General features: G+C 46.3%; 1 protein-coding gene across 2 annotated transcripts in view; it reads left to right on the top strand.

Annotated features, from left to right (window-relative positions):
* PLCG2 (phospholipase C gamma 2) overlaps positions 1–12,674 on the top strand; it is a 1,878,649-nt gene that overhangs the window by 962,209 nt on the left and 903,766 nt on the right. The window lies entirely within an intron of this gene.

The following is a 12,674-nucleotide window of genomic DNA, read 5'->3' as shown; positions in this document are numbered from 1 at the left end:
AAAGTACAAGTTCCCTGAAGAGCACAAAGAGATCACAGTCAGTCTGGTTTCTCCCTTTCTTTCCAGATCCCCAATAGGACTCTCCATTGGCACAGCTATAGGGTCCAGATCTCAGCCTAGTGGTCAAGGTAAACCTCCAGTACCCTCTCTGTCCAACCAGTGCTTTGGGTCCCTGCCCAAGTAGCTGACACATGCACACTTTGAGGTATGAGTCATATACAAACACACAGACACTCCTGGGGAAGCCTGGCACAGGTTCCCCAGCTATGCCCCCTTCTCTGCCAGGCTATAAGGTAGAAATTACTGCCACCAACCACTAATATCAGCTACTAAAAGGCCCTTGCAAAGGGTGTCCAGTTATTATTGTGCAATGTTATTATCCAAATGGTAAGTGTGACTGAACAGCAAAGCTTATTGGAGTGAATAGGGCAGTATCACTATATACATGCAATGTACTCTAGAGCTTAAACTATCTCTACACAAAACAGCCACAGTTGAAAGGTTTAAAAATATTTAATAATAAATAATAAAAACACAAGATAATACTTCTCACTACATAGTGTTAGTCAAGAGTTCAGAGATCACAGAGAAATACTTAAAATAATACAGTAGAAAAGTTCTGACATCAATACAGAAAAAAACTAATCTAATCTTCCTAGTTCCTAGCTATATCTAAGAGAAAACACAGTTCTAAAATAAATTTACTTATAGAGCATAGGCAGAGTGCTGGCGATGTTGGATGTTCTCAAGACAAATGCAAAATTCCCCTGAGTCTCTCTGTCCTTAAATTGATAACACAGTACCACTGACTCATTTCAGATTACATCATTATTTTCTGTTTCCCAGGCTAACAGAAGTTCAGAGTGTAACAGCCATTTTGATCTTGCACCTGGTCAGGAAGCTACAGCAATAGAAGACATTGCACATGCAAATTCTAACAATTAACTCTAATCTCAAAACAAAAGCAAGAATTCCTTCATCCAGACATCTCGGCTCCTGGTTTTGTGATCAGAAAATTATACAAAGCTTGACTCATCAGCTTTCCTACAGCAGAATGCACTGTTGTTACATTTTTGCAGTTCCACATTTAACACAATTTTCTTTCATTAAAGAGAACAAACCTGTGGCTTTTATTAACATTTATAAATGACAGAGTTATCTACAAAATTTTATCTGGCTAGGCTGGCAGCCTTCACCTATCTTTACATATCTTCCCCCCTGGAGAACCAAGCTAGTTTTTCAACTGACCCTTGAGAAACGTTGTTTGAGAGGGTTAGGTCTATCTGAGTATAGCTTACCTTATTCCCTGTCTTGAGAGCTCATCTGCATTGGCATTGCTAATCCCACTGCAGTGCTGCACTGACATATATGCTTGCAACCCTAGGCTCCATCTTAGCAACTTGGCATTTTGCTCTCTGGCTCTGTTAACCATGCTAGGGGATTGTGATCTGTCACTACAGTGAATTTTCTTCCATACAGATAAGGCTGAAGTTTCTGCAGTGCCCGGGTTGAAGCCTACAACTGAGATAAACCACTGGGTGCTCTTCTCCCTCTGAAGAAATGTGGCTAAGTACATCCCCCACCCCGTGGTTTGAAGCATCCACCTGTACAACAAATTCTTTGCTGTAATCTGGTCTGGCTAACACGGGGGGGGTCCTCCCAAAGCTTCTTTAAGCTTCTGGAATGCCTGCTCACATGCTGTAGTTCACACTGCCTTATCTGGCCTGATGTCCTTCAAGGATGCATCTGCAGTCATAACATATGGGTTGTCCTGCCCCAGGCAGCCCTTCGGTCGTCCGTATTCCAAAGTCTGGGTCCGGCGTTGGCTGATGTCGCATTTTCCCCGACGTCAGAGCGCCTGGGGTATAAAAGCATCCGCCGATGCCATCTTCCTCAGTCTTTCTTGCCACGTGGTGCCCGAAGCAGAAGCATTTTACAAGTGCCGGTCGGCCAGCTCCTGTAATTCAGCTAATCCGAAGACTTCAAAAGCTAAGTACCCCGTTGGGGACTCTTTCTTGCCTCAGCCGATGTCAGATAAAATTAATAATTGCTTAACTTGTGGGAAACAAATACCTCATAAGGATTTCCACTCTTACTGTCTACCTTGCCTAGTCCCAGACCACGACGTCTTGGCCTGTGCTGCCTATGCTTCCTTCAACCGACGCACCCTTAGACGTCGGGCGGAGTTTGCAGAGGAATTTTTTGGGGCTAGTTTTGCTTATAATATGCCGTCGGAGACTCCGACTTCACATTTAATAAAGAAACAGAAGGACAAGGACCAACACGTGGCCCGCGGTTTAGGGTGAAACCATGGCCAGGCCTACCATGAGTGTCTTGGTCTCGGCTGAAACCGAGTCCTTGGAACTCCCGTCCACCGAAACCGTACAACCGACAACCTCGGCCCCGGAGGCCGCTTCTGTATCGGTTATTGAATTTCCTTTGGAATCCGGTGTCCAGGAACTTTCCGACACCATTCCCTTAGACAAATCTACTCCAGCACATGGTGCAGCCAGGCCTCCTGCATCCATGTCTATTAAGGCATTCACTAGGGCTAAGGCTGCTAAACACTCAAAATCTATGCCTCCCAGGGTTATCCCTCAGGGACCCACTTCAGGTTCTCAGATTCTTAGTCTAGCCAAGGACCTTATTTCACTAATTAGGGGCTCTCAGCCTCATCCGGACAGGGGCTCTCAACCTCCTATAGAAAAAAGGCCCAGGGTTGAGCCCTCTGATCCACATTCCTCAGATGAGGCCTCTGATGGCTCTGCTCTCTCGGACTACCAGGAGGAGTTTTTTTCGGCCTACGAGGATTCTGATGCAGAGGAATCTATCCCTTCGGCCTCCCCTCCTGAAGAGCTGTCTTTTGGGGAAACTCTGCACACTATGAGGGAGCATTTCCAATGGCAGAGCCAGGAATTCTCTGATTCCAGGAAAAGATTAAGGACCTTCTTGCATTTGCCTCAGCATAGACCTTTGGCTATTCCCCCTGTTTTGAATGTCATTGATGATGTGTACTCTGAATCTAGCACAACCCCTGACACTCTCCCTCCGGCCCCTGCCAAGCCCGACAGGTATTACAGGGTCCCGGAATCACATCTTTTCCTTTACAAGGCCCACTCTGCTGATCCAGAAACTATTTCCCAGGGCCCTAAAGGGGTTGCAGCTGTCACTTCAAAAAATCCACTCCCATCTGAAAGGGAGTCCAGGGCTTTAGAGCGATGGGGTAAAAAAGTGTATACTTCTGCTACCCTTTCTATGAGGGCTCTAAACTGTCAATTTCATATGATACAGTACCAAGAGTATTTGTTAGATGAATTGCATAAAATACTGTCTTCTCCTGAACCCCTAGATCGTAAATCTCTTCAGGATCTGATACATAACTCCCAACAGGTTAGCAACCATTTCTTGCAGTGTGGTTATGATGCATTGGAAGCTTCATGTAGGTCAGCTATGACAGGTGCAGTCATACGTAGGCATGCTTGGCTGAAGGAACACTCTCTGCCTGACCATGTTAAAGCAAAGCTTCTGGATGCTCCACTGGAAAAGCAAAGGTTATTTGGCTCCACTGCTCAGGAGGTCTTAAAGAAATTTGAAGAAAACAAAATCTGTACAAACAGTCAAAGATTTTATGCAAGTCCAACCACCATGATTCAGCAGAAATTGGCCTTCCAAGAACTTGTCCTTTCCAGACACAGACAGATTTCAGAGAGGTAAGAACAGGTGTGCCAGAGGTAGAGGGCAAGCTAGAGGCTCCTACAGAGGACGTCAATGGCAGCCTCCCAACCAGAGAGGTAGTGCAGGTCCTACAACTGCTGCACAAGGACAGACTCAATGACTTTACTTTGACACCACCAACCAGGGCTCAATTGGAAGCACCTTTGGGCGGAAAGCTTTCCTTATTTTCAGAAAATTGGCACATTATTACAAGGGACAAATGGACACTACAAATAATAGACAAAGGATACAGGTTCCATTTCCACACATTACCGAAAAGAAAAGGCATGCCAGACCTGCCACCAAATCAAAGGGCAGAGGCTTTGAAACAAATTTCAACCTTAATGCAAATGAAAGCAATAGAAAAGGTTCCTCTCTCAGAACAAGGCCAAAGATTTTACTCCAGACTCTTCCTTGTTCCAAGAAAAGAAAAGCAATGGAGGCCTATTCTGGACTTGTCCACACTAAATACTTATCTCATTGTACCAAAATTCAAAATGCTGACTCTACAGCAACTCCTTCCCATGCTGGGCAAGGGGTCTTGGCTGGTAACTCTGGACCTCAAGGAGGCATACCTGCATGTCCCTATCAGACAAAGCTGCAGAAGACACCTCAGATTTCTTGCAGGTTTAGAGCATTATCAATTCTCAGCATTGCCCTATGGCTTATCTACTGCACCCAGAGTATTCACGAAATGCCTGGCATCAGTAATTGCACACTGCAGACTTCAGGGGATGCAAATATACCCGTATCTGGACGACTGCCTTATACAAGTGGACAGCCAACAGGTTTTGGAAAAACACTTGAGTTATGCCATCCACCTTCTTCAGGCTTTGGGATATACAGTCAACATTCACAAGTCAAGACTTGTACCATCCCAAAGAATAACCTTTCTTGGGGCGAATCTAGACACAACCACCCAAATGGCTTTCCTCACAGAAGAAAAACAAAGTCAGCTACCGGATTACTTCAAAAACCTGTCAAGACAAACTCAGCTGACTGCAAGGAAAATCCTGCAGGCCCTGGGTTACATGGCTTCTTGCATTCTTCTGATTCCTCAAGCAAGGCTACATATGAGGAAACTACAATGGTACCTAAGGAGTTTATGGACTCAGCACAGTCACAGCTTGGAAACTTTGATACCACTCATCCCATGTCTTCAAAGGGAGTTTCTGTGGTGGGCTCAAGCAAGCCAGTCAAACAGGGGTCTGCCTTTCAGCAAACCTATAGCCAGCCAAACCATTACAATGGATGCTTCAGACCTCGGATGGGGAGCGCACATGGAGGGAAAGTGCATCCAAGGACTATGGTCACAAAAAGAGCTATGCATGCACATAAACCAAAAGGAAATGCTGGCAGTCATACATGCACTCGAGGCCTTCAAGTTATTTCTACATCAAGGCCACCTGCTAATAAGGACAGACAATACCACAGTTATGTGGTACATAAACAAGCAAGGAGGCACCCATTCCTACCCTCTTTGCAGACTGGCAATGAATCTATGGGAACTTTCCTTGACACTCAATATACAACTGCAATCCCAGTTTGTGCCAGGAAAGGACAATATACTGGCAGACAGCTTAAGCAGGAACATCATGGATGCGTACGAATGGATGCTGCACCCACACATCTGCCATCAGATAACACACTCATGGGGGAGACCGGACATAGACCTCTTTGCCTCCCCACACAATCATCAGCTGGAGAAATTCTGCTCAAGGACATACCACCCACAAGCATGGAAAGTGGACTCCCTCTCTTTCAGCTGGAGAACTCTAACAGTGTATGCATTTCCTCCTCTTCCATTAATGACCAAGGTCTTACTGAAGATCAAGGCAGAGCAGCCAAAAGTGATTCTGATAGCTCCGGATTGGCCAAGACAGCACTGGTACCCATTGCTAAAGAGCATGTCATGGATGAAACCATGGCTTCTTCCACAATGGCCGCTTCTCCTGACACAGCACAATTACAAAACTCTGCATTCCAACCTGAAAACATTGCAACTAGCTGCCTGGAAAATACCTTGATTCATCACCAGAATAAGCTATCCAAGAGAGTGAAGGATATCATCATGGAAGCTCGCAGGCCTTCCACAAGAAAGGCATATTCAGCAAAATGGAAAAGATTTCACACCTGGAGCACCTCAAAGGGCCGAGATGCAACAGTTATGAACATGGCACATATCTTGGAATATTCGGCAGAAATGCTCCACAATGACCTGTCTTACACTTCCATTAAAATTCATGCTTCAGCAATTTCAGCAGAGTACAATACTGATCCACCTGTCTTCTCTCATCCTCTCCTAAGACAATTTCTAAGAGGAATTAAAAACATTAATCCACCAAGGAATCCACCAGTGCCTACTTGGGACCTTAACTTCGTGTTGGAAAAACTAACACTGCCTCCCTTTGAACCCACAGCATCAGCAGAACTACAGTTCCTGTCTTGGAAGACTGCTTTCCTTATGGCCATAACCTCAGCAAGAAGAGTATCTGAGTTACAGGCCCTCATGGCAGTGCAACCATTTCTTATCTTTCATCAAGACAGAGTCTCTTTGAGAACCAATCCTTCATTTATGCCAAAGGTGGTATCCAGAGTTTCATTAAACCAAGCCATTCACCTGCCTACCTTCTTTCCAAATCCACAAAACAAAGGGAAAAGCTTCTGCACACCCTGGACATACACAGACAGTTATGCTACTACCTGGGCAGAGCTAAAACTTACAGAAAATCTGACCAGCTGTTGGTAGCATATGCTGCTGGTGCACAAGGAAAAGCAATTTCCAAACAGACTATTTCAAAATGGATAGGAAATTGCATTCGTTTTTGTTACTCCTTTCATGGAAAGACTGTGCCAGCTAACATTAGACCTCATTCCACCAGAGCTACAGCCACCTCCACAGCCTTCTTAAGAGGGGTGGCTACCAAGGACATTTTAGAAGCTGCTACATGGAGCTCCGTGCATACATTTGCCAAGCATTACAATTTACCTTTATATTCCAGATCCAGAGCAGGCTTTGCTACGGCAGTCCTCCAGGGCATTTTAGCTACACCATCCTTTACATAGTTCCTCCACCCCCAGATTGGCTATGGTATTCTACCCATATGTTATGACTGCAGATGCATCCTTGAAGGACATAGTACAGTTTTGTACCTACCATAAATGTAGATGTCCGATAGGTATGCATCTGCAGTCAGGGTAACCCGCCCTCCTTCCCCTCTGTGGTATTACTTGGGGGCTTACCCCTCTAATAGCTAGCTGGGGGGATCTATTATGGTGTATTTGTTTTTTATATTATTGTGCATGTTTGGATTTTTAAATGCATCTCTCCAAATTTAGCCTTCCTTAGAGGGGCACCTGGCATCTGGGGCAAGAAAAACTGAGGAAGATGGCGTCGGCGGATGCTTTTATACCCCAGGCGCTCTGACATCAGAGAAAATGCGACATCAGCTGACGCCGGACCCAGACTTTGGAATCCGGCTGACCGAAGGGCTGCCTGGGGCAGGACAACCCATATGTTATGACTGCAGATGCATACCTATCGGACATCTACATTTATGGTAGGTACAAAACTGTACTTTCTTCCTTGTCAGCTCTGTGAGGGGAGCAGCTATGGTACTATAACTGGGGACAAAATTTCTGTAGTACCCTGCTGTCCCTAAGAACGTCCTCACCTGCTTTTTGGTAACAGGTGCAGGCCATGCCTGAATGGCTTCTACTTTGGCAGGATCTGACTTAATCTTACCACTCCCCACTCTATGTCCCAGGAAAGAGACCTCTGTCTTACCTACCTGACATTTGCTGGGCATAATGGTCAACCCTGCCCTCTGTAGTCTGCCCAGCACCTCCCTGACATGTTGAAGGTTCTCTTGCCAGGAATGGCTGTAGATGGCAATATCATCTAGATAAGCAAGGGCAAACCCTCCTGCTTCTGCTAGGATGTGATCTACTAGCCTCTGGAAAGTCACTGGGGCATTTTTCATCCCAGAGGGCATTTTTGTGAACTCATACAAGCCAAAAGGAGTCAAAAAGGTTAATCTCTCTGTAGCACTGGGAGTCAAGGGTATCTGCCAGTAACCCTTGATAAGATCAATGGTGGTAAGATACTTAGCCCCAACCAGCTGCTGTAGGGCCTCATCTGTCCTAGGCATGGGGTAAGCATCTGACGCTGTGACTATTTAATTTCCTGTAGTCCACACAGAACCTGGTGTTGACATCCTTCTTTGGCACCAGCACCACTGGGGAGGCGCAGGGACTATGGGACTCTTGAATTACCCCTAGTTCCAACATCTCCTGTATCTTCTCCCTCAGAGTCTGTTTTACTCTCTCTCAGGCACCCTATAAGGGGCCTGCATAATAGGCCTTTGGGGTCCTGTATCCACCTGGTGCTGCACCAGGTGGTGCACCATGGTTTCCCAGTGAACATGTCCCCAAACTCCTGTAACACTGCTTGGATTTCTCGAACCTGGATAGGAGAAAGCTGCTGGGACATCGCTTCCCCTTCCACTGAGGTGTCTGTCTGAGCCTCACTGAGGAGATCAGTCACCAGATCTCCCTCAGATTCCTCCTGTAAGCCATTGCAAATACTCAACACAAGGGCCTCCCTATCATGGTAAGGTTTCATCATGCTAACATTGTACAACTTGTGCCCCTGCCTCTTGCCTAGCAGTTCCACCATGTAGTTAACATCACTTACCTTTCTTACCACCTTGTAGGGTCCCTCTCAAGCTGCTTGCAGCTTGCTTTGTCAGTCAGTATTTCTTTTGGGAAGTCTACCTTGCTGAAAATCTCTTAAAAAGCATTTGCCACCCTTTCTGCCTCAATGGAGGACAAAGCCACTGCCTCAGGGTATCTTGTAGCATAATCTACTGTCACTAGGATATACTTTTTACCTGTGGAACTTGGGGTACTCAGAGGCCTTACAATATCCATAGCTACCCTCTGAAATGGCTCCTTAATCACAAGCAAAGGTATTAAAGGAGCTCTCACCTTGTCTCCTGCCTTGCCTACCTTTTGGCACTGCTCACAGGTCCTGCAGTACCCTGTTACATCTCTGGAAATTCCAGGCCAGTAGAAGTTCTGCATAATATGTCTCTTTGTACGTTTTATGCCCATATGACCTGCAAAGGGAATATCATGGGCTATAGCTAGAAATGCCAGATGGTAGGCTCTAGGCACTACCAACTGCTGTACCCTCTCACCTTCTAGCCCTCCCTCAGGGGTTCACTCTGTATACAGTAACCCTTTGTCCCAGTATACAGATTCTCTCTTCCCTTGAGAATCAGGTGCCTCACTAACTACCTGCCTCAGGCCTTGCAATACTCTCTCTTTGTAACCCCTCCCAGCTCCCCTTCCACAGGACGTTTGGTATCCTCTGACAGTGGGGCCTCACTGTCAACCTGGGTGCTACTACTCACCTCTACATTTGCAGTCACTCTGTCCAAGGGAACATCAGTACCCACAAGCAGCTGTGGCTCACCTTCAGTCTCACTGCTACAGCATAGCTCCCTCCCTGAAGTAACCACCGCACCAGTCCTTGCTGCAAGTATGTGGTCTGTCTGAGTCTCCCCCAGGCTACCAGACCCACATGCTTGTCTCAAAGCTTGACTGTGTGTGACTGCATAAACACATGGTACTGCCTCATCAAAATCCTTCCCTCTCAGGACATCTGCAGGATGGCAGTTTGGTAACCTTGTTGTCTCAAGACAACCTACTATTGGCATTATGTCTTCCATACTTACTGGCTCCCTCACCTTTTGTTCCCCACCTTGCCTCCGTGGATATCTGCATGCCTCATGGCCCCACTGGTTGCATTCAAAACATTTAACCCTAGGTCCTGGACATGTACCTGGACTAGTGGCTTCTCCTGCTACTAGCAGATTCTGTTGGGGCAGTCTAGGCTGCCCACCATGGGTTTCTTTAGACCCATGAGCAGTACTGGGGGTCCCTTTCCTGTGCAGAGATGCCTTGCTTGCTAGGTATAGCTTTCCCTTCTTCCTCAACTCATCTGAAGTAGCACCTTGTCTATCAGCTAACCAGATCCTCATGTCCTCAGGGAAAGTGCTAAGGGCTTGTTTCCTCACCAAAAGGTCTGCCAGCCCTTCAAAAATGGTGACCTGACATCCAATCACCCACCTATGAAAATGAGTGCTCAGTTCAGCAACATATTCACACACACTTTCATCTGCCTTGTGTCTATGCTCACGAAACTTTTTCCTATAAGTTTCAGGTGTTAGCTTGAAAACTTCTAACAAACAGTTCTTAACAGCAGTATATTCAAAATATTCACAATCAGCAAGTTTAGACAACACAGTTACAGCTTTACCATGGAGTAAGGGGGACAGGAGCCGTACCCAGAGCCTTTGGTCAACATCATACTGTTTACATACCCTCTCAAACATATTAATGAAACTATCAAAATTATCCCCCTCTTTAAACTGTGGAAGAAATTTACTGACCTTTTGTGCTTCTAGGGTCCAGTTACTCCCTTCCCCATTACCTCCATGACTCTGGTGAAGAGTCAGTATCTCCTTTTCATGCTGCCTCTGCCTTTCCTTCTCCTCAGCTTCCGGGCATAGCAGATGTTCTTCATCTCACATTGCTGCAGTCATAACCTGTGGGTAGTCCGCTGTCCTCAGTCGGCCCGAATACCAAAGTGTTAGGCTGGTGTCGGTCATGGTCGCTTACATCTGACGTCAGTACACCGTGGTACTAAAGCGCATGACCGACGTCATATCCTCAGTCTTTCTTGCCGCATGGTCCGAAGCAGAAGCAGCGTTTGCAAGTGCCGTTCGGCGTCCTGAAATTTTCGTATTCTGAGTTTCAGACCGAAGACCAAGTTGGGCTAAGTACCCCGTTGGGGAATATTTTTGTCTTTTCTTGCCTCTGTTAAATCCGGATGTCAGAAAAAGTGAATAATTGTATTTCTTGTGGGAAACAGATACCTCATAGGGATTACCACTCTCTTTGTATTCCTTGTTTGGGGCCTGAGCACGACGTAGTCGGGTGTCGCTTTTGTGCTAAATTTAATAAGCGCACCATTAAACGTAGGTTAGATTGTGCTAGGCTTGTCTTTGGTAAGCGGTGTAATTACAATATGCCGTTGGATCCTCCGACGCCCGCGACCGCGAAGAAGCGTAAAGAGAAATCATTGAAATCCAAGCAGGATGAGTCGTCCGTTCCGGACGCCGGTTCTTTAGAAACTACGGTGGAGTCTGTGGATCCGGCCGAGGTTTCAGTTGAGTCTCAGGGGGAACCTTCAGTTTTGCAAGATGTGGCCTCTCAGGAGTCGGGTCAGGCTGAGGGGGCCTCTCAGGTTGCTGTACTCCCTTCTTTGCATAAGGTGGTTAGGCCTTCTCCCTCTGTCTCTAAGGTACCTTCAAAGGCCAGGCCTGGTTTGTCTTCCTCTGGCGTCAGTCCTAGTTCTGCAGGTTCTGTGCCTAAAAAACACATGCTTAAAATGGCAGAAGATTTAATTACCTTGATTAGAGGTTCTATGCCCCCTCCGGATAAGAGGCCTAGGGTGGAGCCAGAGGTGGAAGGATTGGAACATTCTTCAGATTATTCAGAGTCTTCGGCTGAAGACATTCAGGACTTTCCCCCTTATTCTGATTCTGGCGAGAGGATTCTAGTCCCTCTGCTTCCCTCCAGAGGATTTTTCTTTTCAGAAACCCTGCATTCTATGAGGGAGCATTTTAAATGGGAAGGTCAGGATTTCTCAGATTCCGAAAGAGGCTTAGGAATTCTTGTTTTACCACAACATAGGCCCTTGGCTATACCTCCGGTTTTGGATGTTGTACAGGATGTTTTCTCTGAGGCTTCCCTTAATCCAGACTCTTTGCCTCCTGCCCCGGTTAAGCCAGACAGGTATTACAGGGTGCCAGAGGCTCATAAATATTTGTATAAGAGCCCTAGGGCTGACCCAGAAACTATTAGCCAGGGACCTAAGGGTGTCAGGGCTTCTGTTGTAAAGAATCCAGTTCCCTTGGATAAGGACTCTAGAGCTCTGGATAGGTGGGGTAAAAAAGTGTATACCTCTTCCACTCTTGCAATGAGGGCTTTAAATTGCCAGTTTCATATGCTGAAGTACCAGAATTTTCTTCTTAGTCAATTGAAATCTAAGGTGGATGCTTTAGCAGAGGGCATAGAGTGTAAAGAATTACAGGATTTGGTTCATGCCTCTGATCAGGTGGGTAAGCATTCTTTGCAGTGTGGTTTTGATGCTTTGCAGGCCTCTTCCAGGGTGGCTGCCACTGGATCAGTTATTCGTAGGCATGCTTGGCTTAAGGATCAGAACTTGTCAGAGCATGTTAAAGCTCGAATTTTGGATGCTCCCCTTCAGTCTGAAGTTTTGTTTGGTTCTCCTGTGGAGTCAGTCTTGAAGAAAATGGAGGACAAAGCTAAGTCTATGCAGACTGTTAAAGATTTTTTACAGGTGCAGCCTCCTAAGTTTAGCAGAAATTGGCCTACTAAGGGATGGGCTTACCCTTCTTCTGATTTACAGTCTAGGGGCAGATCTAGATGTGGTAGGGGTAGAGCTCATGCACAGGGTTCTTTTAGGCCTAGGATGTGGAGTTCCCCTGCACAGTCTACAGGTGAGGGCAGGGGCCAGTCCTTTCGTAAACAGACCCAATGACCTGCATCTTCAGCTGCCCGATCCTGCCTGTCTGGCAGCTCCTCTGGGAGGAAAGTTGGCACTTTTCAGGCAAAATTGGCTTTTAGTCACCCAGGACAAATGGGTGTTGGACATTATAAACCGGGGCTACAAGTTTTATTTCCACACATTGCCCCCTTTCAAAGGCATGCCAGACATTCCTCCTCAGTAAAAGGCAGAGGCTCACAAACAGATTTCTTTACTGCTTCAAATGGGAGCTATCCAGTAGGTCCCTCCATCAGAAGTGGGCCTAGGATTTTATTCTCGCCTGTTTCTTGTACCAAAGAAAGGAGACACTTGGAGGCCA

The sequence above is a fragment of the Protopterus annectens genome, chromosome 8.part1 (genome assembly GCF_019279795.1).
Source record: "Protopterus annectens isolate FY-2018-M chromosome 8.part1, PAN1.0, whole genome shotgun sequence".
NCBI lineage: Eukaryota > Metazoa > Chordata > Ceratodontiformes > Protopteridae > Protopterus > Protopterus annectens.
Note: the sequence above shows the minus strand (reverse complement) of the source record. Positions and strands in the feature narration are given on the sequence as shown.